The 27,036-nt window shown below is 40.8% G+C and overlaps 1 long non-coding RNA gene across 2 annotated transcripts in view; it reads left to right on the forward strand.

Annotated features, from left to right (window-relative positions):
- Window positions 1–279: 279 nt before the first annotated feature.
- Window positions 280–27,036, forward strand: part of LOC132390838 (uncharacterized) — a 34,334-nt gene continuing 7,577 nt past the window's right edge. For both annotated transcript variants that reach the window (XR_009511024.1, XR_009511023.1), the window contains exons 1-2: window positions 280–830; window positions 22,186–22,391. This is a non-coding gene — a long non-coding RNA (uncharacterized LOC132390838). The remainder of the gene's footprint in view (window positions 831–22,185; window positions 22,392–27,036) is intronic.

Consider the following 27,036-nt stretch of genomic DNA (forward strand, 5'->3'; position numbering starts at 1 on the left):
CAGTGCTCCTTATAGATGCTGCCTGGCCTGCTGTGTCCCACCAGCATTTTGTGTGTCTTGCTGGAATTGATCCAAGTTGCTTCTCTGGAAGGAGATGGTATGTTTCATCACATAACCTCTCAAAGCACTTCATTGTGGTGGATGTATTTGTTACTGGACAATAGTCATTGAGGCAGGTTACCATGTATGCACCAGCCTGCTTGAAGCAGGTGGGTCTCTCAGACTGTTGAAGTGAGAGGTAAGGGAAATCAGTGAATCCTCCAGACAATTAATCAGCACAGGTCTTTAGTATTCGGAGCTAAGTAGTATGGTGCCCGACAGCAACTCCTTAGCTTGCATCTTCAAAAATAAACCTACTTCCATCTTTAATGTCTCAATTTTTCCCTTTCAGGGTTCTTTTGAAGACCCTAACCTGGAGTTACATGCTGACTACGGTTCTTTGCGGGAATGGGACCCACTCTCGGGGTTCCACAATTGGCCACTATTCGGCATGCCAAAGTCTTGGCCTAAGATTTCAGCATGGATTCAGAAGCCTAGGATCACAAGTAACTGAGGAGTAACTGAAGTAAGGAGACGGGCGAATGAAAGGTCGGTGTTGCCACAGGAGATCCGTGTGTCATTGGGAGAGTCAGAACACCTACTGTGTCCCTGGGGACTTGGGATCCTTGTGATCTTCAGGCACAGAGCTCAGAAAAAGTGACATAACAGACTTTTAACGTTGTAATCCAGCGAGTTGTCTGTTATCTCTTTTGCTTGTTGGAAAATGGAATGGAGTGACCTCCTTCTCCCTTACTAGGAGAGAGAGAGCCTACAGCATGTCGAATTATCAGGTAAACAAGGTAGTCTTTGTGGTAATTGCAAGTCTGTGTCTTTGCTATTGCTTTGCTCACGTTTGAGTGCTGGTAGTGGGTGCGCTTTATTTTTGCCGGTGGGGGGAGAGGGATTATTGCTTGCTGCTGCTTACATGCGGGAGGGGGTTGCTGGGGGGAGGTGTCTTTGGGGTTCTAACATTTAACTGTCATTCATTCTTTGGGGCATTCCTCTTTTCGTGGATGGTTGCGAAGAAAAAGCATTTCGGGATGTACATTGTGTACATTTCTCTGACATTAAATGAACCTTTGTACCTACCCCATCTTGGTGGCATGCTTCCTGGGGGTTCACCCTCATGGTGGATGCTCTCATGTCACCCTCAAAGACTGAAATCACAGGGTCATCAGAGGCAATTGGAGTTTGTGAAGATTCCTCCATGTTTCGATGTTCAAAGTGAGTATAAAAGGAATTGAGCTCATCTTGCACTGAAGCCTTTTAGTAACCTACTCTAAGTCACTTGGTTTCACTTTAGAGGAGGTGGTAACATTCAAGCACAGACACAGCTGTTGAGGATCTTTCAGTGAATAAAGTTTATTCTGGAATTACCACTTTGCGTGTGAGATGTCATTCTGGAGATCATACCTGGACTTCTTGTATTGTACTTGGTCACCAGTCTTGGATGCCACTGATTTGTCCTCAGTAGACTGCGGATCCGATGGTTCATCGAGGGCTTCTGGTTGGGGCGACTCTGAATGATATTGTGGGGACACACTCATTTACGACTGTTTTTATGAAATCCTTGATAACCATTGTGAATTAGTTCAGATCCTCTGACGAGCCCTTGAACACACAGTCCAGTCCATAGACTCAAAGCAATCATGTAGCGCTCTTCTGTCTCATGCGAATTTTGTTGTCCTTATCTCTGAAGCTTTGCTCTTTAGCATCTTCCTGTATGCAGGTGGGAGAAGGACAGCCAAGTGATCAGATTTTCTGAACTGCAGTCTAGGCTTGTCATGGAGGGATTCCTAATTATAATGCAGCGGTGGTTGAGTGTATTTGGACCCCTGGTGCTGCACGTAATATGTTGATGATAATCAGACAGAGATTTCTTCAAACAAACCTGGCGGAAGTCCCAGACAATGATTTGAAATACGTTGGGATAGGCTGTTTCTTGTCTGTCGATGGTGGCACTCAGTATGTCAAGTGTCTGTTTAACATTGGCCTTTGACTGTCTGTATGAAAACTGTGGTCAGGATAGTGGGGGAAAACTCTCTTGGTAAGTAGAACAGTCTGCACTTAATTATTGGATATTCCAGGTCAGCGGAACAGAAGTGTGACAAGACTGCTGTGTCCGAGCACCACAAAGAGTTTATAGTTCAGCAATTTCCAGACGACATCCTTGGTAGATTTTGTAATCCCAAACAAACCAAGCTGCCAAATGGCTTTCCATGGCTGTAAGTGTTAAAGGTTACTTGTTTGATTAGGCAGGTCCACAGGCTTGCCACTTGACATATTCTGATCCAGATAATATTCTATCAGGAGGATAAGGATCAAATTGGTTCATGTGAGATAAGAAGCAGGGATTTATGGTTAATAATTTCATATCTAATTTGTCCCTCTGCTATTTTAACTCAAAGCCACTATAATATCAAAGAGAGGAATTTGATGGAAGCATACTCAGGGATCACTCAGGAATTCATTCAAATTGACTTCCAGGTAAATGTGAATTTCTGAAGTAAAGTTCTTGGAAGTTAGTTTTGGAGAAATCCATGTAAAGTGAAGATGCTTTTCCAATATCAGTATCATGATTAACTAAAAACTGAACACACTATTTATGGTTAAAAAATCTTCAGCAGCTATTTAATGTGATTTGTAGTGATGTAATTTTAGAACTGGCATTCAGTAATGGCTTATGGAGGATTTTTTTGCTTTGCTCGAATTGTGCATTTAATCCAGTAAATCTAAAAGTATTACACAAAGCTGTGTGAAGAAGTTGGATAAAAAGATAAATGAACATAATCTCAAACTCTGTCAGGATATGTCCTAAATGCTAAACTGCATGTACTATAGTTTATAATCATTCATTGGGGTAACTAAGAATTTTCACTCAGAGCCAAGAGGTAGATGACGTTGGTTTGCAGTAACTATGTGTATCATTACTCTCCAACATAAACAAGCATAGAATGAAACAATTTAAATTATGCTTTGACAAAAGACAGCAGCAATAAACCAAACTAACTGAGTTCAACCCATTTTAATGTTTAGCAGATTGAATTATACTGAATTGCAAACCACAGAGCATGTCAAAAGGCGTGTGTCAATTGAACTAGATATAAGACACTGTCAGTCACCAGTCGTGATTTATCTGTCTTGAAGCATACTGTAAACGTGGTGGATCAATTGAAACTATTTCTTTCAGAGAGATTAGAACAATGGAAAATATGTCAATCCGCCCCTTTTGCATGTATTCTTTGCCTTCCAAAAATGTTCTTTCATGCTTTTGGTATTACCAGCAGCCTCTTCATCTTGCAAAATCTGTCTAATGTGGAAATATAAAGAAGGCAAATAATAACTAAGTCTGAACCATAATTATGTAAAACTAATAACTGGGTTTGATTTTTTTTTCAAAGCCATGTGGACTCAAAACAAACAGTGCCAATGCAGAGTTTATAACGAAGAATTAATACAACTCAAAGCTAGTTTTCTGTGGCTGCGTTGCATATGTTGGGTAAAAAAGACTGGAAGTTTCATATGCTGGGATAAGCGCTGGCAGTTCTTAGTTTTTAAAAAAATCTGGCAGTATATACAGTGTGTTATATTGTTCATAAACACAACAAAAGTAAATGTAACAAAGAAATGCAGAGGAGGATTTGCTGTTCCTATCTACGTTTGGTGTGTGAAAAATATGCAGAGGATGGGTTTTTGATTCATAGTTGAAAGGCTCCTAATTTGAAGCAAAAGCTCTCTGAGTTAATGCAGTACGCTTTGGCATGGGTGCAAGACTGATAAATAGTAACATCCTCATGACCATCCACAGAAAAACAGTCTATTCTGTTGGCACAGTTACCCTTAGAACCATTTTGAATACAGTCCTATATAGGAAGATTGTGAATGAGGGGTAATTCATTCTTGAACAGTGAGGCCTTTTTCTTCGAGGAGACTGCAGCTGCGCAGATGCCTGGTCTGCATAATCCATCCTGCTTGTGTCCCTTCGCCTCTTCACACTAGTTTTATTTGTTCTTCAAGTACCCTAGAGATCATGACAGTTGCGGAGCAACATGTGCCCATCTGGACATGTCTGAGGATGCAGAGGCAGAATATTAATGAGGGTCTGCCTGTGTACCTTCAAACTTATAGCCAGAGGATGTTAAAATTAGTAAGAGTATCTGCTTAATCTTAGATACAATCCACTTAATTTAAATTGTCAGGAAATGAAAATATAGGCACTTGTGTCAGTAATGAGATTACATCAGCATTTGAATCCTGAATAAAGAAATATTCAATAACAAAAAGAAACTGCTGCTAACTTTATTTTCTTCAGGATTTTCATCAATAGACTGTATAAAAAGAGTATGTATATATGTAGTTCTATATGTATATACACATTTCTTAGCAGTGATCAGATCATTCAAATATTTCCTAAAAGAGAGAAAGAAACAATAGTTAAAATTAGAAGAATGCCTTTTTTTTTACCATTTTAATATCTCATTAAATCTCTGGAGCATCAAGATTATCTGTCAAGCTGATTCACCTATTTTGTAAATAGGTCAGATTAATGATAGGTAAGTTAATCAAAGAGAAGACTTTGTAGTTAAAGGCGTTGTTAGTCCAGAGGAGATATTTTTGTTAGTACGATTGGAAACTGCGATCAATGGTTGGTACAATTCTTTGTCAGATGAGGAGGAGGATGAAATATTGCTGTAAATGTAAAAGGGTGCAGTGAATGTCTTGCATCAGGTACTGGTTTGTGTTGGTGTTGTAGTTCTTCCATTACAGAAATGTTGGAAATCTGGATACTGATGTCCAGGCTTTGGTGTCCAGTTTCTGGAGAAAGGTGTGATTGTGTGATTGCTGGCTTTGTGCCCTGTAAAATTTGAATGGGGCAGCGTTTGATGATGTCCTCTATCATTTGATTTTCATTGCTGCTAATACAACTAGGACTTGAATTCCATCAGTGTAAAGGTTACCACATCTTCCTGAACCCAAGATATTGTGCAGATTCTGGAAATCCAGAGAAACCCAAAAAATATTCCAGACAGACTCAGCAGATCAAGTGGGATTTATGGAGAGGAATAAGCAGTTGACATTTCAGTCTGAGACACTTCATCAGGATATCTTCCTGGTGTGGTCCATGTCCAAATCAGGGCTATTTAGTTCATGTATGGAAACTCATCTGGGTACTGGCTCCATAGGAACATTTACAAATAGAAGCAAGTGGTGGCTATGTGGTTCCTTGAGCTTGCTTTGCCATTCTATAGGATAATGGCTGAACTTATATTGATCTAAGCTGCACTTTCCTGTCTTCCGCTGTAAGTCTTGATTTCCTTAGGAGCTTTCAATGATGTAGCCTTCACAGCCTCTGTGAGGTCTGTATCTTTCTGAGTAGAGAAGTTCCTTTTCAGCTCCATCTTAAAAAGGGTAGGGAACACGAACCTTTTTTCCTTTGAACCTTGTGGTCCCTCTGAGTTTTCCATTGTTCTTCACTATGAAATGAGGTTCTACCATTGCTAGGGAAGTCACCCATCTACCACAGTGGAGTTAGAGTACACGAGTAACCAGTCTGTGGGAAGCTTTGAAAAAGCCAATAGCATGCTGGAATATAGATCCTGAGCAGTGATCACTACAAATATACTGTAGTGCAGAAGAAGTTAGGATCCTGAGATTCCAAGTGGCAGGTGGGTGAACAAAGCAGAAATATGCTTTACATGAAAAGAAGACAAGTGGTCTGATCCTCTTGTAGCTAGAGGGAAGTTCATACTGAAATTATGGCTAAGGGGAATGTGTTTTGAACTGATAAACAAGTCAGGATCTTCTTGCACCAGGTCCTACTCTGTAGATATAGATACACTTTCTATATCAGAGGCTTAGATGTAATAAGTATTTACTGAAAGAGAGATGGTTATCAAAAGTTTCTTCAGTTTTAAACTTTTTTCCCAACTTTCTTGCTCAGCAATCAGCTGATAGGTTGCCTGCTTGTCATTATTTTGATTCAATCATTATTTTGAGAGAGGGAGAGGGAGAGGGAGGGGGAGAGGGAGGGAGAACAAGGAGGAGAGGAGGGGGAGAGAGAGAGAGAGAAAGTGAGAGAAAGAGAGAGAGAGGGAGGGAGAGAGAGATATTACTGTGTTACTGGGTAAGATGGAATGTGGTTACAGAATCAATAGTAATCAGTAAGAGTGAATTGCAAGAATAGTTATGGTGATGGCCTGGATGGAGGAGATGGGATTCAGTCCCATATAATCATATAATGGTTGATGAAAGGTAGAATTTACTGGGTAGTCCTGAGGGTTTAATATCGATGTACAGTTGATGGTCATTTTAGACATGGTGGGCTGAAGGGCCTCTTTCCTTGTGATATTTCTCGATGACTCAGTTGCAAATACTCTTGCTCCTCCTGGCTCATATACAGTGCTGTTATGTCATTTAGTTAACGTGTGCCAGAATGTCTTGCCTGTTTTCCGTCAGGTTTCCTTGGTAAAGGGAAAGTGAAGCAGCAGAAGTTAGATTGCCTTTAAAAACAGCACAGCTCCTAATTGCCTTAAAAGTTTCCGACGACTGCCCTTTCTCTCACAAGCAGCTTGCTTGCCAATCTCCTATTCAAACTTAGTTAACACTAGTGGAAGATTTGAATTTCTATATTTTTTCTACATTCCAAATCAAGCACATTCTGTGTTTAGGGGTAGAATTATCATCATTATTTTTGGTTCACTTGGTACAAAGATACAGGACAGCTGCATCTTTAAAAATAGGAGTCATGCCAAATGAAAATTACAACAGAATAGTTTTCTTGACATGCACTTGTGTGGTTGAGTCACTTAATTCTAAAGCATGCACGTGATCAAAATCCATATCTCATCATTATAGTTTATTTTAAAACATTTAAATAATTATTTTTAAAAGGGTTTACTGATTCTGTTTCAAACGTTGTTTGCGATTGAGTGGTTTTGTCACTGTTAGAGTGAAGATAAAACATTGTTTCATGTTTTCAGTTCAGATCACCAGAATTTAAGACAAAATCTTATCACTACAGTTATCCAAACAGCAACTCTAATTATGCTCTACAGTACATTAGTTTAAGTTTCTAGTACTTCACTTCCAAAATTAATTCTAATAACTTTGTTGAAATACATTTCAGAGGCAGAGCATAATTTGCAAATGGAACTGTGAGTGTGTGTACTGCCCTTGATTATGAGATGAATCTCCTGAACAAAAGGATCAGTAGTGATGATCCTTGTCATAGAGAGGAGAAATTAAGTTCAATGACCAATGTATATTTCTTGTTGAAAAATTTGAAAGAGAAAAGTTGCTGTAAAAAGGTAATTTTATTTGGACAAAGGGGAAAAAAGGAGTAGATGGAATCAATTAGGATGGTAAAAGATAAACGGAAAGAAATGAAACACTAAATAAGGATGTCCAAGATAGAAGGATACTTGGAAAACCATTGGAAGTATCAAAGCAAACAGCGGATTATACCACAGGTGCATACGAGGCATCAAAAAAAGATGCCCGATGTCTTGTCAACAATATTCCTATCAATTGTTTATTCCAATAAAAAGGCTTTATCCCCTTAAAATTAAGAGTCTTTCCTTACATCCACCCCTCCTCTCAGCTGATGATGGAGCCCCGTGCATTGCCAGCAACAATTATTTCTAAGTAGTGAAGGAATAACACACCAGGGTGGAAGGAAATCCTAACTACTTGTTCATCTTACTCTTGCGTCCATAGGTCTGTTCCATTGCTCTCTCTACCCCAACAGATTAGTGATTTTATTTACATTAGCAGTCAGTATGAACCATCGGGAGTTCAGGGGTGAATGGTATTGTGGGACTAGGGTTAAGAGGCAGAAGATGGATTTCATAGACAATATCAATTTAAATCTAGAGGAAACCAAGCAAGAAATGATAAAAACAAAACCAATTCAGAGTTTGTGAAAGGAAAACCTGGGCATATAACTGGAGTCAAGTACTGTTTTGCTGGTATAACTGCAGTACTAATCCTTTCAAGGGATTTAGAACATAGAACAGTGTAGCATGGGACAGGTCCTTTGGACCATGGTGTTGTACTGACAAGTTAACCTGCTCTCAGTTCAATCTAAACCTTCCCTCCTACATAACCATCCAGCTTTCTATCATCCATGTGCCTATCTAAGAGTTTCTTAAATGTCCCTGTAGCACCATCTCTGACAACGTTTGCCACACACCTACTACTCTCTGTGTAAAATAAACACCTGTCTCTGACATATCCCCTATACCACCTTGTATCAGCCACTTCCAACCTGGGATTAAGTCTCTAGCTGTCCATTCTATTTATGTCTCTTTTCTGGTATACCTTTATCAAGTCACCTCTCGTCATCTTTCTCTTCAAATAGAAAAACATTAGCCTGCTCATTCTATCCTCCTAAGGCAGACTCTGATCCAGATAGCATCCTGGTAAGTCTCCTTTGCATTTTCTCTAAAGCTTCTACATCCTTTGTAAAATGAAGCAAGTGTGACTTAACCAGGATTTTGTAGAGCTGCAACATTACCTTGTGGTTTTTGAAATCATTCCCCGACTGACGGGGGCCAACACTTCATATGCCTTCTTAAACATCCTATGAATTTGCACAGCAACTTTATGGACGTGAATCCCAAAATCCCTCTGTTCCTCCACACTGCTAAAAATCCTGCCAGTAACATTGTACTCTGCCTTCAAGTTTGAACTTCTAAAGAGTGTCACTTCACATGTTTCTGGATTGAATTCCAACTGCCATTTCTCAACCCAGATCTGCAATCTATCATTGTCCTGTTGTAACTTACATCAACCTTTGACACTATCCACAACATCACCAACCTTCATGACATTTGCAAACTTACTAACCCACTCTTCCGTTTCCTCATCTATGTCATTCAAAATAATCACAAAGAGCAGGGGTCCCAGAACAGATCCTAGGAGAACTTCACTGGTCATTAACCTCCAGGCATAAACGTTCCATCTACTGCTGCCCACTGCATTCTATGAACAAATCAATTTTGAATCCAAGCAGCCAAGTTACCCTGGAACCCATACTTTTTGACATGAACCTACCATGGGCAACATCTTCAAACACCTTACTAAAATCCATATACACCACATCCACTCCTCTACTTTTATCAATGTGTTTTGTTACGTCCTCAAAGAATTCATTCAGGCTTGTGAGGCATGACTTGCCCCTCACAAACCCATGTTGACCATCCCTAATCAAACTATGCTCATAAATCCAGTCTCTAATAATCCTCTCGAGTAGTTTGCCCATGACTTTGACACACTTCTATCGATTGACAGTGGAGATTATGTTAATTAACTGCATCATGGCCTGGTGTGGAAACACCAATGACTGAGAATGGAAAAGACTCCAATAACTGTTGGACATAGCACAGTCCATTAAAGGAAAGCCTTCTCCACCATTGAGCTCATCTGTGAGGAGCGCTGCCGTAAGAAAGCAGCATCCATTGTCAAGAGCAACCATAGTCCAGGCCACATTCCCTCTCACCGCTGTCATTAGAAAGGAGATGCACGTGCCTTAGGTTCCACACCATGAGTTGTTTGATCCAGCATATGCAATTTGCTGGACGAATGAGAGGTGGGAAGGAAGATAGAGGGAAAAGGAGTTATTAACCTTCAATTATCAGGCTCCTGAACCAGTGTGGGTAATTTGACTTACCTCAAAACTAAATTGATCATTAAACATCACATTTGGACTTACATTGAATGACTCCACAACTCATTCTCGGTGTTTTTATCTTGCATCCATCTATTTGTCTATTTGTTCCTTGATTTTTTTAACATTTGCACATTTTGTCTTTGTTTGTACATTGATTGTTTGTCCGTCTTTGTGTGTAACTTTTCAGATTCTATTGTATTTCTTTGTCCTGCTACAAGTGCCTGCAAGAAAATGAACCTCAGGGTAGTACATAGCAGGGGTGGCCAAACTTACTTAATGTAAGAGCCACATACGATTAACTTCAGATGTTTGAGAGCCGCAAGACATGAACAAAATTTGCACACACATTTTTATTGTTACATACATATTTTGTTACAAAAATTTTATATAAATGTTAAGAAATACATGTACGCAATAATATTTATTCATGCATGTAGTTTTTGAAACTGTTAATTTGTATGAGTTTCAGTAATCATAATGTACATATATACCAAATGTTTTCAAAATTGTGACTGATGATTATTTTAACTATATTGAGCGTATTTAACACCGTAATGAACTATGGGAACTTCTAAGAAAAAGTATGCAAATTTCCAATTCAGTAACATAAGATTAAACTGCCAAAAATAAAAGTGAAAAAAAACTGAGATATTTTTAATGATATTTATTTGTCTAATTAAATATATGGTCAAAACATGGAGGAAAGTATGTAAAAAAAAAAGCAAACCAAAAAAATTAGAGATATTTTAATCAGATATCACCTTACAAAATTACAGTCTTATCATAACATTTAGATAATATTTGGCTATTTAGAGATGATTTTAACACAGTTAATTCATTTTTCCGTAATTCGGATTTACGTGGATAATCAGCCGAAAAGTTTTTGTGATTTGTTTCATAGTGGCGTTTCAAATTACTGGCTTTGTAATGACTGAGTGACACATTGCAGATAAGACACCAAAGTTTACCTCCTTTAATGGTGAATGCAAAATCTTCCTCCCACTGTGGCTTAAAATGTTTGATTTCATCTTCATATTTTTGTTTCTTACAATTTGATGACACCATCTTCCTTCACAAAATTTTCACAGACACTTGTAAACAAAACTTGTATCTGCAGTGTACCAACTAGGTCTGCACAATTCAGCATCCTGTGTCACACTGCGTTAATGTACATGACATGAGTGAGGTTGGGTCCTAGACTCACTAACACTTTGAGCGCAAAACAATGTAGATCTATGTTTGCGCTACTTCAGTGCCCAACGACGTGGATCTATGCCGTGTATTTTGAAACTCACATCTCTGTCTTCAAGCTGTCTTCAGTGCCACGTACTGATTCTCACCAACTCTTGAGCAATGGAATTAAGCCTCAAGGGATTTCCTGCCGATCTATTTATCGCCAAAATGCTTTCCCATTCATTTCTACGCAATGGCAGAACATGGTAAAAAGGAGGTCAACCAACGTATTTCCATGAGCTGCATATTGAATGCCAAAGAGCCACATGTGGTTTGGCCACCCCTGGTATACAGTGACATATATGCATTTTGATAATAGATTTCCTTTGAACGAATGTAAAACTCACCTTTGAACAAAAGTAAAACTCACTGATCTATAATTCCCAGAGTTGTCCCTATCACTTTTCTTGAACAAAGATCATAAGACATAGGAGTCGAATTAGGCTACTCGGTCCACTGAGTTTACTTGCCATTCCATCATGGCTGATTTAATGTTCCTCTCAACCCTAGTCTTCAGCATTCTCCCTTAACCTTTGATGCCTTGTCTAACCAAAAACCTATTACAATATCCACTTTAAATATAGTCAATGCCTCAACCTCCATGGCAGTCTGTGGCAATGAATTCCACAGATTCACTACCCTCTGGCTAAAAAAATTCTTTCTCATCTCTGTTCTAAATCGATGTGCCTCTATTCTGAGGCAGTGCCCTCTGGTCCTAGACTCATCCACTATAGGAAACCTCCTCTCTACATCCACTCTATCTAGGCCTCTCAATATTCGATAGGTTTCAATGAGATCTCCCCTCAATCTTCTCCACTCCAGTGAGTACAGACCCAGAGCCATGAAATACTCCTCGTATGTCAATCTTTCCATTCCCGCAATCATTCTTGTGAGCCTCTTCTGGACCCTCTCCAATGCCAGTAAATCTTTTCTTAGATAAGGCGCCCAAGCCTACTTACTATACTCCAAGTGAGATCTGACCAATGCCTTATAAAGCCACAGCTTTACATCCTTGCTCTTATATTCTAGTTCTCTCAAAATAAATATTAACATTGCAATTACCTTCCTTACCATTGACCCAACCTGAAAATTAACCTTTAGTGAATCCCAAATCCCTTCACATCTCTGATTTTTGAATTTTCTCCATGTTTAGAAAATCGTCTATGCCTTTATTCCTTAGACCAAAGTGCATGAGCATACACTCCCTACGATATATTTCATCTGCCACTTCTATGCTCATTCTTAAATCTGCCTGCAAATATGGTCACAAAGCCGATCCGTCATTCAAATTGTCGACATATAATGTGAAAAGAAGAGGTCCCAATACCCGTCCTTGCGGAATACAACATGCCACTGGCAGCCAACTAGAATAGACCCTCTTATTTCCAACTCTTTGCCTCCTGCCAGTGAGGCAATCTTCTATCCATACTAGTATCTTTCCTGTAATAACTTTGTTAAGCAGCCTGATGAGTATCACCTTGTCAAAAGCCTTCTGAAAGTCAAAGTAAACAATGTCTACTGACCAAACACGAGGAAATCTGCAGATGCTGGAAACACACACACAAAATGCTGGTGGAACACTTACAAGGATAAGTGTAAGCAGAACAAGTGCTACACCTGCTCTTACACTTCCTCCCTCACCACCATTCAAGGCCCCAGACAGTCCTTCCAGGTGAGGCGACTCACCTGTGAGTCGGCTGGTGTGGTATACTGTGTCTGGTGCTCCCGGTGCGGCCTTCTATATATTGGTGAAACCCGACGCAGACTGGAAAACCGTTTCACTGAACACCTACGCTCCGTCCGCCAGAGAAAGCAGTATCTCCCAGTGGCCACACATTTTAGTTCCACGTCCCATTCCCATTCTGATATGTCTGTCCATGGCCTCCTCTACTGTTAAGGTGAAGCCATACTCAGGTTGGAGGAACAACACCTTATATACCGGCTGGGTAGCCTCCAACCTGATGGCATGAACACTGACTTCTCTAACTTCTGTTAATGCCCCTCCTCCTCTTCTTACCCCATCCCTGCTATATTTAGTTTCTTTCCCCCTCCCTTTTTTTTTCTTTCTCTCTTCGCCCATCACTCTGCCTGTTCTCCATCGCCCTCTGGTGCTCCCCTCCCCCTTTCTTTCTCCCTAGGCCTCCCGTCCCATGATCCTTTCCCTTCTCCAGCTCTGTATCACTTTCACCAATCACCTTTCTGGCTCTCAGCTTCACCCCACCCCCTCTGGTCTTCTCCTATCATTTCGCATTTTCACCTCACCCTCCTACTTTCAAATGTCTTACTATCTTTCCTTTCAGTTAGTTCTGACGAAGGGTCTCGGCCCGAAACGTCGACAGTGCTTCTCTTCATAGATGCTGCCTGGCCTGCTGTGTTCCACCAGCATTTTGTGTGAATGTCTACTGACTGTCCTTTGTCTATCTTGCCTAATAATTTCTCAAAGAATTCCAACAGATTTGTCAGGCAAGATTTTTCCTTAAGAAAACCATGTTGGCTTTTGCCTGACATTTGACATTTGCAACTTGCAAAGTGACATTTTCAATCTTCCAGTCCGCTGGAACCATTCCAGAATCTAAAGATTCTTGAAAGATCTTTACTAATAACTTTGCAATCTCTTTAGCTACTTCTTTCAGAAACCTGAGTTACAGTCCATCTGGTCCACCTTTTCTTATGTACCTTCAGTCCTTTCAATTTCCAAAGCACTTTCTCCTTATTAATAGAAACTACATTCACTTCTGCCCCCTGACACTCTTTAAATTTCTGGCATATCACTAGTGTCTTTCACAGTAAAGTCTGACACAATACACAGTACTTATTAAGTTCCACTGCCATTTCTTTGTCTCCGATTACTACCTCTCCAGTATCATTTTCTAGTGTTCCCATACCCTCTCTTTTATTCTTTATATATTTAAAAAAAACTTTTGGTATCTTCTTTGGTTTTATTGGCTAGATTACCTTCATATTTCATCTTTTCTCTCCTTTTGTTTTTTCAGTTGCCTTCTGTTGGTTTTAAAAATCTTCCCAATAGTTCATCTTCCTATGATTTTTGTTATATTATATGTCTTCTCTTTTGCTTTTATGTTATTATTGACCCCTTTTCAGCCATGGTTTCCTGATCCTCCCCTTAGAATGTTTATTCATCGTTGGGCTGTATTATCCTGTGACTTCTGAAATGTCCCCAAAAACTCCAGCCATTGCTTTTCTGCCATCATCCCTGCTAGTGTCCCCTTCCAATCAACTTTGGCCAGCTCCTCTCATGCCTCTGTAATTCCCTTCACTACTCTGTTGTACTGCTACATATGACTTCATCTTCTCCCTCTCAAAGGGTGAATTCTGTCATATTATGATCATTACCTCTTTTATCTTGGGCCCCCTATTTAGATCTGGTTCAAACATAGCACTCAATCCAGAATTACCTTTCCCATACTGGGCTCAACCACAAGCTGCTCGAAAAAGCCATCTTGCAGGTATTCTGCAAATTCCCTCTCTTGGGATCTTGCACCAACCTGATTCTCCTAACCTACCTCCATATTGAAATCCCTCATGAAAATAGTAACATTGCCCTTCTATTTCCTTTTTTTTCTATTTCCTGTTGAAATTTATATCTAATACCTGGCTACTGTTTGGGGGCCTGTACATCGCTCCCAGCAGATTCTTTTTACACTTGCAGTTTCTTAACTCTACCCACATGGAGTCTACACCTTCTCATCCTACGTCATCTTTTCCTAAGGATTTGATTCAATATTTTACCAAAGGAGCCCCTCTGCCTATCTGCCTGTACTTTTGATTCAAGTGTATTCTTGGATGTTAAACTCCCAAATATGATCTTCTTTCAGCCATGACCCAAAGAAATAACGTCTGTCAACTTCCAACTTTCTGATACTACGCTGGTGGCCAGTAGTGATGCAGAGATTATTGCCAAAGAAGCAGCAATCTTTTCCCTCACTTCCTGTAACAACCTGGGGTATATGTCATGCAGTCCTGAGGAGCTATCTGTCTGAAAGTTTTACAAATGTTCCAGTACATCTCCTTTCTTAACATCGACATGTTCCAGCATATTACCCTATAGCCTGATCTCATTGGTGAATACTGAAGCAGTATGTGTTGTTGTCCATCATTTCCAACGATAATGTACGCCTGTGCAGGCGGAGTTTTATAGTGAAAAAGCTGTTGCACTGGGACAGTTCCACTCTCTCGACCTCAAAAATCTTGGTCGAATGGTATGAAAAATGGTCACGACTGGATACTTCCTCAGCTGCAGTGGATAGCCATGTTGCCTTCTGTGCCTTGTCATGTCATTTGTTCTCCATGAAGCATTGCAGCACCACCTTCTTGGCCATTGGAAATGTAGTTGATCTCATCTGCCCAGTCGGCCGGAACGGGCTTCACGTGCAGGAGTAGGCATATCCTATCTCAATGGGGTTGGAAGTTCCCGGCTACCCTCACCTGGTTTAACCCAGCTCTCGATGCGGTGTTCTGGGGTATGGCCACTTCACTTACAAACAGTTACTGGGAGCCACAGGTGAGAGCTGGGTGGCAGGTGGAGGCCAAAGATGGACGAGCGGCCCCTGGGCACAGCATGACAAGCCCACTACCAGAAGTGCTAACCCTGCCTGGAAACTCCAAACAGCAGCATGTTCATTAAGGATCTCCCCTACCTCCTCCCACTCCAGGCATATGTTTCCTCTTTTATCCCTGATCAGCCCTATCCTCTCTAATCATCCTCCTGTTATTCACATACCTGTAGAACACCTTGAGGTTTTCCTTAAACCTACTCACTAGTCCCTTCTAATGTCCCCTTCTAGCAACCCTAAGTCCATTCTTAAGCTTCTTCCTGGCTACAATGTAACTCCCTTGAGCTCTATCTGATCCTTGATTCCTAAACCTTAAGCAAACTTCTTGACAATCGGCTTCCTCCCCTACCATCATTTCCCTACCTCAATAGAACAAATCTATCCTGAAATTCATGCAAGTGCTCCCTGAACAACCTTCACATTTGCATTGTGCATTTCCCTGAATACCTGTATTCCCAATTTATGCACTTGAATTCCAGTCTAATGGCATCATAATTCACCTTTCCCTAATTAAACAACATGTGCCTAAAGAAGTGATGCAAAGCAGCATTGACTTCATGGACCCTATACAGATTACAGAGGAGGGGGTGCTTGCTGTCTTGAGGCAAATTAAAGTGGATAAATCCACAAGGCCTGATGAGGTGTTCCCTTGGACCCTGTAGGAGGCAAGAACAGAAATGCAGGGGCCCTATCTGTGGTGAACTACATATACCTGTCTGGACATGCCCCCCACTGACTGGTCTTGTGGCTCCTCCCACAGACCCCTGTATAAAGGCGATCAAGGCCTGAGGCCGGCCTCTCAGTCTCCAGGATGTAGTATGGTGGTCACTCACTGCTTGTTCCTTCTTCCAGTCAATAAAAGCCGATATCTCGCCTTACGTCTCAGAGTGAGTTATTGATGGTGCATCACTAGCAGAGATAATTAAATCATCCTTAGTGACAGTTGAGGGACCAGAGGATTGGAAAACAGCTAATGTTTTACTGTTTAAGAAGGGCTCTAAAAAACAGGAAAGTATAGGTTGGTGAGCCTGATGTCAGTAGTAGGAAAGTTATTGGAAAGTATTCTACGGGACTGGATATATGATTATTTGGATAGACAGGGACTGATTAGGGATAGTCAGCATGGCTTCGGGCATGGTAGGTCATGTCTAATCAATCTTATAAAGTTTTTCGAGGCGGTTGCTGTTGTGTATTTAACATTTCAATATTATTTGAGTAATCGTAAATATGTTGCTAATTAAGTATTCTTGATTATTTAAATAATTCATTATGTGTTATATGTGAAATGCATAAACCGCATACATCATGAAGCTACCACATGATATGTGTGCACCTCGATTTACGTAAATATGAAGTTATACCTATTTTTTGGATTCTTGTCTTCCTTCAAATTAGTTTAATATTTTGAAGTTACAAAACATAATAATTAGCAGGAAACTTGATGAAGGTAAGGCACTGGATGTTGTCTACATGTATTTTAGCAAGGCATTTGACAATGTTCCGCGTGGGAGGTTGGTCAAGAAGCTTCAGTCACTCGGCATTCAAGATGAGGTAGTAAATTGCATTAGACATTGGGATAAGCCAGAGATTGGTATTAGATGGTTGCCTCTCTGACTGGAAGCCTGTGACTAGTGGGGTGCCACAGGGATTAGTGCTGGGTCCATTGTTGTTTGTCATCTATATCAACAAGCTGGATGATAATGTGGTTAATTAGATCAGCAAATATGCAGATGACACCAAGATTGGGGGTGTGGTGGTCAGTGAAGACTATCAGAGCTTGCAGCGGGATCTGGACCTGCTGAAAAAAATGGGCTGATAAGTGGCAGATGGAATTCAATGCAGATAAGTCTGAGATGTTGCACTTTGGTGGGACCAAGTAGGGTAGGTCTTGTACAGTGAAAGGTAGGGCACTGAGGAGTGTGTAGAACAAAGGGAGCTGTGAATACAGGTCCCGAATTAATTGAAAGTAGTGTCACAGGTAAATTGAGTCATAAAGATAGCTTTAAGCACAGTAGTCTTCATAAATCAAAGTATAGTCGGCCCTCCTTTTCCGCTGATTCTGCATGTACGGATTCAACCAACCATGGATCTGGAAAACCCGGAAGTTCTCTCTCCAGTACTCTTTGTTTGAGCATGTACAGACTATTTTTTCTTGTCATTATTCCCTAAACAATACAGTATAACAACTATTTACATATCATTTACATTGTATTAGGTATTATAAGTAATCTAGAAATGACTTACAAGTACAGGCAGTCCCCCCGGTTATGAACGAGTTCCGTTCCTGAGTCCGTCTTTATGTCGGATTTGAAGTCAGAACAGGCACATCCGGTATTATTTAGCATCAGTTAGTCAAATGTTTTTCTTAGTATATATACATATTTTAAACACAAAGTACACTGCAGATGCTGTGGTCAAATCAAGACGTACAAAAAAGCTGGACAAACTCAGCAGGTCGGGCAGCATCCATTGAAAGAAGCAGTCAATGTTTCAGGTTGAGACCCTTCGTCAGGACTAAAGAAGGAGGGGGCAGGGGCCCTATAAAGAAGGTGGGGGGAGGGTGGAAAACCAATCAGAGGAAAGTTCAAGGGGTGGGGGAGGGGAAACAGGGAGGGGATAGGCAGGAGAGGTGAAGGAGGAATCTAATGGGAAAGGACTATGGGTAGTAGAAGAAGGCAGAGTCATGAGAGGTGATAGGCAGCTAGAAGAGGAGACAGAGTAGAGATGGGATGGGGAAGGGAGAGGGAGGGAATTACCGGAAGTTGGAGAATTCGATGTTCATACCAAGGGGCTGGAGACTACCCAGAGGGTATATGAGATGTTGTTCCTCGAACCGGTTTGACCTCATCATGGCAGTAGTGGAGGCCATGAATGGACATAACCAAATGGCAATGAGAGGGAGAGTTGAAGTGAGTGGCAACTGGGAGATCCTGACTGTTGTGGCGGATGGAGTGTAGGTGCTCGACGAAGCGGTCCCCCAATCTGCGTCGGGTCTCGCATATTTTATACATATTTTACCTTTCTATGCATATAAAACACTTAAGAAACATATGTATTTCAATAATTAAACCATTGAGATGCTTAGTAGTAATTGTAGCTTTCATTGAGGCAGGGCCTTTCACATGCTCCATTAAAATTGTTCCGATCGTTGACCGAGTATAGCCTAACGCTTTTCCAATGACCGATGGCGTTTCACCTCTTTCCGATCGCTTTATTACTTCCACCTTATTTTCAATCGTGATCGTGATTATTTTTGTGAACAGAAACACTGTGGAGCTGCGACGCCAGGTCCTAATGCCCTCCGCACTGAGGTATGTTAAATAAAGTCCGGGGTTCCACTGGATCTTAAAGACCACCACACTGAGCCAGGTTAAATAAGGGACTTGAGCATCTGTGTTTTTTGTTATCTGCGGGAGTCTCGGAACCAATCCCCCGCGGATAAGGAGGGCCGACTGTAGTGAATACAGAGGATGGAATGCTACGTTGAAGTTGTATAAGATGTTGGTGAGACCTAATTTGGAATATTGTGTGCAGTTTTGGTCACCTACATTAAGGAAAGATAAAATAAGGTTGAAAGAGTACAGCGAAAATTTGCAAGGATATTGCTGGGACTGGAGGACCTGATTTATATGGAAGGATTCAATGGGTTACGACTTTATTTCTTGGAACGTAAAAGGTTGAGGGGGAGATTTGATGGAGGTATACAAAATAATGAGGGATATAGATAGGGTAAATGCAGACAGGCTTTTTCTACTGAGGATGGGTGGGACTAGAACTTGAGGTCATGGTTAAAGGTGAAAGCTGAAAAATTTCAGGGGAACATGAGAGGAAATGTCTTCACTCAGAGGGCTGTGAGAGTGTGGAATGAGCTGCCAGTGGAAGTAGTGCATGTGAGCTCAATTTCAACATTGAAGAGCAGTTTAAATATGTACATGGACGGTAGGGATATGGAAGACTATGATCTGGGTGCAGGTTGATGGGAGTAGACTGTTTAAATGATTCAGCATGGACTAGATGGGCCGGAGGGCCTGTTTCTTTGCTGTACCTTTCTATGACTCTATGAACCTATGTAATTGCCTGTATACATGGGTGTTTAATACAGAAAACTGAAAATGTACTCTTGCCTCAATATTTGGACTAGATGGCCAAAGGGAATTTAAGAAAAATGCAAGATTATAGCTGATCATTTTTTTCCCCTTTTTGGTGATTTAAATTTGATATCTGAGTGAGGAAGTGGAGGATAAGAGTGTGATGAGTGTTTGGAAGTCCTGTTGGAGACAGGACTTAGCCGAGTCATCTCCTCCTTCTTGAGCGAGTAAGTTGTCTGATTTATACTGATGATTTTCAATAGCCTTTTTGATAGCTCTTTTTTGGCTGTTCAGCCTATGTAGTCACATAATGCTATAGTGATAACTCTCCCCTATTTCCAAGACAGATATCTAAGCTGCAAGTATGGGTTGGGCATCCATCCAAAATTGCACGTAACACTATAGAGATGGTGGTACAAATTTGTTAATGACTTTCACAAAGGATATGAGAAAGATTTCAGCATTACAAAGAGAGAGCTGGAGAGTGGAACCAATTAGAAAACCCCTTCAAAGAGTTTGCTCACAACAAATGATTAAATCATATCCTTCTGCTCTTCATGGTTCAATTATTCTTGGAGTTTTGATTCCAAGAATTTAGATATTTCAAAGCATTACTATAAAATGGGAGAAAGATATTCCCTTGATCCCAACCTAGGAGAAGGCACAAGAATTTCTCTGACTATTTTTTTTGTCATTCTTGTGTTAGGTCTATATGAAAAGGTCTGGGAAGCCATATGATGTCCATCACAGTAGTAATGAAAGTCATACATTAATTCAGTAATGCAAGTGTTGTAAAGTCGAGTCAAGGCTTTAATTGTGGAGTGATTAGGAATTTCCAGCAAAGTGATGTTTGGCCTCCCTACTGTAAAGGGTGCAGAGATTATCAGCAGAAAATACAATATGATAGAATAGTGATAACGCTTGTATATTATCAACAATGAAGAAATATTTGTAGTCCTCTAGATTGGGAAAAGAAGTGATGAGTGCTTCTGGTACTGCAGTACAAGAAAGTACTGTGTTTCTCTTAACTAATAAAATTCTTCATCAGCTCGTACAAAAAAGCTGGATGAACTCAGCAGGTCGGGCAGCATCGGGTCTCGACCCGAAACATTAACTGCTCCTTTCAACGGATGCTGCCTGACCTGCTGAGTTCATCCAGCTTTTTTGTACATCTTGATTTGACCACAGCATCTGCAGTGTACTTTGTGTTCTTTATCAGCTATTTTCTTTTATGGCATCGCTGCCCTCTGTCATATAATTCTTATTGTACACTGATGCTTCTTTGTTCCTAACCTTTACCTAGTCTGCTGATACTTGCCTAGCTAGCAGACCTGAGACATTTTCAGGGTCTTCACCTAGCCAAAGTACAGATCATTCTCTCAATAGTATATTGATGTATTTGTCTTATAGCATCTTGGAATCCTACAGAAGGGAAACAGGCCATAGAGCCTAACATATCCATGCTGACCATTGGTCACTTCCACATTAAACTCCATTGCCCTGCACTTGGTACGCAGCCCTCTTTGCCTACATGATTCAAGTGCTCATCTAGACTTTTCTTAAGTGTTATCATCAACCCATCGTCAACCATTTTCTTAGGTACTTACCATGCTCTGGGTGAAGAAGGTCTGACTCATATCCAATCTGAATCTTTTTCTCCTTACTCTAAACCTATGTCCTCTACCTTAATCCATCTCTGATAAGGGGAAGCACTTCCTACAGTTTACTCTATCCATACTCCTTGTAATTTTTCTTTTTATACTTAAAGTCTCTCTCCTATTATAGAGATTCTGATATTTTCTAGACCTCATTATTCAATTAGTACTTCTCATTGCTCATTTATTATCATCAAAATTTTTGCATTTACAGCTGCATGAACTAATCTGCTGACTAGTGTCCCAGTAAGTGATTTGCTTGCTGTTTGACAAGCACTAAGGGATCTTCACTGTAGATGAGTCATAATTGGCCATTATTTCTTTATTACTATGAATGAAATCATTGTTTCAGAAACCACAGATGTTTTAAAGATCGTTGTTAACCTTTTGTTATCACCTCATTAACTTCTGCGGAAATCAGCCACCTTGTTTTTTTCACGGAATGAAGAATATCAGTTTTATTTATCTGAGAGAATCTACAAGTAGTTGTGTTCTGATCTCAATGCCACATATTCTGAAGGACAAATATCTTATGCAGTTACTTTGTGAGTGAAACACTATTTCCTAGCCATTAACTGAATAATTAGGATCTCCCAGCCACATTTTCAATTTAAGATGTGTCTGACTGTGAATCTTGACTGGATTCTTGTTGACTCTGGTTTAATATGCAACTATCAGAACAATTTCAATCGTCAGTAGCTTTCATTTCAATGGATAAGATAAAAGGGCTTGACATTGTAAATAGAAAAATGGGCTATAATTGTTTTCTGCTGTGAAGCTCCTTGAAGTTCAATAGAAGATTTCATATTTTTAAAGACATACAGTACATTGACTATTCCACTATTCCTAATAACGATTGTTATCATTGCGGCTGAATTGAGTTTGACATCATATCATTCCTGACATTTTGCTATCCTTCTCAACAGACTTTGGAATAAGCAAGAGAATTCAGAGAAGACAATATTCCCATTGTTGGCTGAATATCTGCCCAGTAACTCCGAAGTTGCTTTAAGAGACATTAATTTTTGAACAAAGCACGTTTAGCAATGGATCAGTGGTGCTCAATTTTTCTGATGGGAAGGACGACTAACATGAATGCAGGAATTTAATCATCATATTAGCACAACAGCAGGTATAGTAACTACTTCTTGTGTCAGTGACTGTCGGAAGCCTTAGCATAATTCCTGAAAACTTTAGAAAAATAAAATATTTTTGAATGATTTTGCTATATGCTGATGTCGACTCAGACAATATATGTAGCCTGAATAAAGTGTCAAACCATTAACTTGACAATAGAATGCTTCCTTTAGAAGTCTTTTTTCTGCAAAACTCAAGGGTTCTGATAGTAACCTAGTCAATGCAGGATAAGAATCCTAATAGTACCAAATATTTGATCAGATGATACAACTTCATTAGTACCCAATGATCTTCAATTACTTATTCAGTTGTGCTATTTGGTTTCTTTCTAGAATAGAGATATGTAAAACTCTAGGTGAAGAAGTATGTTCCACAGCATGGGGGTCATTACATTATCAAGCAGTCATGGAAACAAACCTATTCAAAATATATTTTCATCACGTTTATATTTATGTTTACCATGTAGCTAAGTTGCGTGTGACATTTCCAATTATTGCAGATTTTGCGGCACCTTCATGTTGTAGGCACTCACTTGAATTTTCAAAACAGTTTTACAACTGTTTCTTTTCTCATGATTGAAAAAAAATGGCAGAACCACTCACATGGATCAAATTGCCAATTCCAATGTACGCTTACATTTAATGTGCAAGTAGTTGACTGAACATATTGAAGCACTGATGAAAGGAAAATATATTAATATGTAGCAAATTTCACAAATTCGGTATGTCCTAAGGCCCTTTGCACACATTTAGATTGCTTTGCAGTCGGAAGGTGAAAGCTCATTTGCATACAAGGCCCCACATACAAACATGCAATGACTGTTGCAGTAGCATATTGATTCATGGATAAGTTTTGGCCAAGGCATTGTTTTTGGTCATGGTGCCAGCCCTTTTTACATCCAGCAGAGTACTGATTAACATCTCATCAAAAAGCTGCCTGTTCAGCATCCTCATTGCTACGCTAATTGCCTTATGAAGCTCAGGAAATGATACCAGGGCTGAAACGCTGAAATAGCAGATACTGGCTGTATAAAATAACTTTTGACTCAGAACTTCAGCTCCTTAATGTTCTAAATTGGGGATATGTGGTCCCAAGTGACTGCTGGCCTCCTCCTATTTACATCCCAGACTGGGATTTGATACACTGCATAGACATATTCAAAGATTCAAAGTATGTATGCAGTATACAACCCTGAGATTTGTCTTCCCTTCATTACTTACTCCGTATTCCTAATACATTATTTTCTCACATTTCCATCAACCCTGCTTCAATAACTTTGCACTTGTTTATGCCTGAGGAAATTTATAGAACCAGAAAAGGTGTAGACAATGATGAGAAGCATTGGTTGTGGATAGCCAGAGGCTTTTTTCCCAGGGCTGAAATGGTTAACACAAGAGGGCATAGTTTTAAGGTGCTTGGAAGTAGGTACGGAGGGGATGTCAGGGGTAAGTTTTTCACACAGAGTGTGGTGGGTGCATGGAATGCACTGCCAGCGACAGTGGTGGAAGCGGATATGACAGGGTCTTTTAAAAGGCTCTTAGACAGGTACATACAGCTTAGAAAAATAGAGGGCTATGCGGTTGGGTAATTCTAGGCAGTTTCTAGAGTAGGTTATTTCTTCAGTGGTTTGAATGGGGCACGACTGTGCATACACATGGAGGTCGGCCAATGAGAACAGCGGGAAGCGTTTAAAAGGAAGAGAGATTTACAGAGTGGGCATCGGAGAAGCGAGCGACGGAGTAGTGGGAGACAGAGTAGGAAGGCTTTGGCTCAATGGGGCTTAGGCTATAAAGGGTCAAGCCCAGGTACGTTATCTGTTTAAAATAAAGATAGAAAGTATCTGTGTGAGCCTGTTTTTCTGTTCTTGGTGTCAGGTGTGGGAGGTCCTGGAGACTCCCAGCCTCCCAGACGACCATGTCTGCACTAGATGTGTCGAGCTGCAGCTCCTTAGGGACCACATTAGGGAACTGGAGATGCAGTTCGATGACTTTCGTCTGGTCAGGGAGAGTGAGGAGGTGATCGAGAGGAGCTAAAGGCAGGTAGTCACCCCGGGACCACAGGAGACAGAGAAGTGGGTAACAGTCAGGAGAGGGAAGGGCAAGAAGCAGGTGCAAGAGAGTCCCCAGTGGCTGTCCCCCTTAACAATAAGTATTCCTGCTTGAGTACTATTGGGGGGGGGGGGGTAGAAGCAACAGTGGTCATGCCTCTGGCACAGAGTCTGGCCCTGTGGCTCAGAAGGGTACGGAGGATGGCATCAATGATAGGGGACTGCATGGTTAGGGAGTCAGATAGGCAATTCTGTGGATGCAGGAAAGAAGCATGGATGGTAGTTTGCCTCTCAGGTGCCAGAGTCCGGGATGTTTCTGATCACGTCCATGAAATCTTGAAGTGGGAAGGAGAACAGCCAGAGGTCATGGTACATATTGGTACCAACAACAGGAAAACGAAGGAGGTCCTGAAAACAGACTACAGGGAGTTAGGAAAGAAGTTGAGAAGCAAGACCTCAAAGGTAGTAATCTCGGGATTACTGCCAGTACCACGTGACAGTGATTATAGGAATAGAATGAAGTGCAAGATAAATGCGTGGCTGAGGGATTGGAGCAGGAGTCAGGGATTCAGATTTCTGAGCCTCTGGCAATGATCTTTGCATCATCAATGAGGACAAGAGAGGTTCTGGAGGATTGGAGGGGTGCAGATGTTGTTCCCTTATTCATAAACGGGAGTAGGGATAGACCAGGAAATTATATGCCAGTGAGCTTTACTTCAGTGGTTGGTAAGATGATGGAGAAGATCCTGAGAGGCAGGATTTATGAACATTTGGAGTGGCATAATATGATTAGGAGTAGTCAGCATGGCTTTGTCAAAGGCAGATCATGCCTTATGAGCCTGATTGAATTTTTTGAGGATGTGACTAAACACATTGATGAAGGTAGAGTAGCAGATGTAGTGTATATGGATTTCAGCAAGGCATTTGATAAGGTACCCCATGAAAGGCTTATTGAGACAGTAAGGAGGCATGGGATCCAAAGGTGACCTTGCTTTGTGGTTTCAGAACTGGCTTGCCCAGGGAAGGCAAAGTGTGGTTGTAGACGGGTCATATTCTGCATGGAGGTATGCCTCAGGGATCTGTTCTAGCACCCCTACTCTTCGTGATTTTTATAAATGACCTGGATGAGGATGTGGAGGGATGGGTTAGTAAATTGGCTGATTCACAAAGGTTGGGGGTGTTGTGGATAGTGTGGAGGGCTGTCAGAGGTTACAACAGGACATTGATAGGATGCAAAACTGGGCTGAGAAGTTTGAGATGGAGTTCAATCCAGACAAGTATGAGATGGTTCATTTTGGTAGGTCAAATATGATGGCAGAATATAGTATTAATGGTAAGACTCTTGGCAGTGTGGAAGATCAGAGGGATCTTGGGGTCCGAGTCCATAGGACACTCAAAGCTGCTATGCAGGTTGACTCTGTGGTTAAGAAGGCATACAGTGCAATAGCCTTCAGCAACTGTGGGATTGAGTTTAAGAGCTGAGAGGTAATGTTACAGCTATATAGGACCCTGGTCAGACCCCACTTAGAGTACTGTGCTCAGTCCTGGTCACCTCACTACAGGAAGGATGTGGAAACCATAGAAAAGGTGCAGAGGAGATTTACAAGGAAGTTGCCTGGATTGGGGAGCATGCCTTGTGAGAATAGATTGAGTGAACTCAGCCTTTTCTCCTTGAAGTGACGGAGGATGAGAGGGGACCTGATAGAGTTGTATAAGATAATGAGAGGCATTGATCATGTGGATAGTTAGAGGCTTTTCCCCAGGGCTGAAATGGCTAACACGAGAGGGCATACACTTAAGGTGCTTGGAAGTAGGTACAGAGGAGATGTTAGGGGTAAGTTTCTTACACAGAGAGTGGTGAGTGCGTGGAATGGTCTGCTGGCGGCGGTTGTGGTAACGATAGGGTCTGTTAAGAGACTCCTGGATGGCTACATGGAGCTTAGTAAAATAGAGGGCTATGGGTAAGCCTAGGTAGTTCTAGGGTAGGGTCATGTTCGGCATAGCTTTGTGGGCCAAAGGGCCTGTATTGTGCTGCAGGTTTCTATGTTTCTATGTTTAACCTTTCAACCAGTTGCCTGTAGGAGGAAATCAGAGAACTCACAGAAAATCCATGCAGACAGAGGAACATACAATCTCCTGAGCAATGCCCATAAAATGCTGGAGAAACTCAGCAAGTCAGTCAACATTTATGGAGGGGAATAAGCAGTTGACGTTTCAGGTCAAGATACCTATGTAGATAGCAACTCAGAATCAGGTTTAATATCACTGGCATCTGTCATGAAATGTGTTGTTTTGTGGCAGCAGTACATTGCAATACATAATAAAACACTATAAGCTGCAGTGAGATATATATATTAAATTAAATAACTAGTGTAAAATAGAGGGAAAATATTGAGGTTAGTGAGTAAACATGGGTTAATTGTCCATTCAATAATCTGATGACCGAGGGGAAGAAGCTAACCCTAAAATGTTGATTTTGCGCCTTCATACTTCTGTACCTCCTCTTTGATGGAAGCAATGAGAAGAGAGCATGTCCTGGGTGATGGGGGTCCTTAATGATGGATGTCGTCTTTTAGAGGCATCACTTTTTTGA

The sequence above is a fragment of the Hypanus sabinus genome, chromosome 3 (genome assembly GCF_030144855.1).
Source record: "Hypanus sabinus isolate sHypSab1 chromosome 3, sHypSab1.hap1, whole genome shotgun sequence".
In the NCBI taxonomy this organism is placed as follows: domain Eukaryota; kingdom Metazoa; phylum Chordata; class Chondrichthyes; order Myliobatiformes; family Dasyatidae; genus Hypanus; species Hypanus sabinus.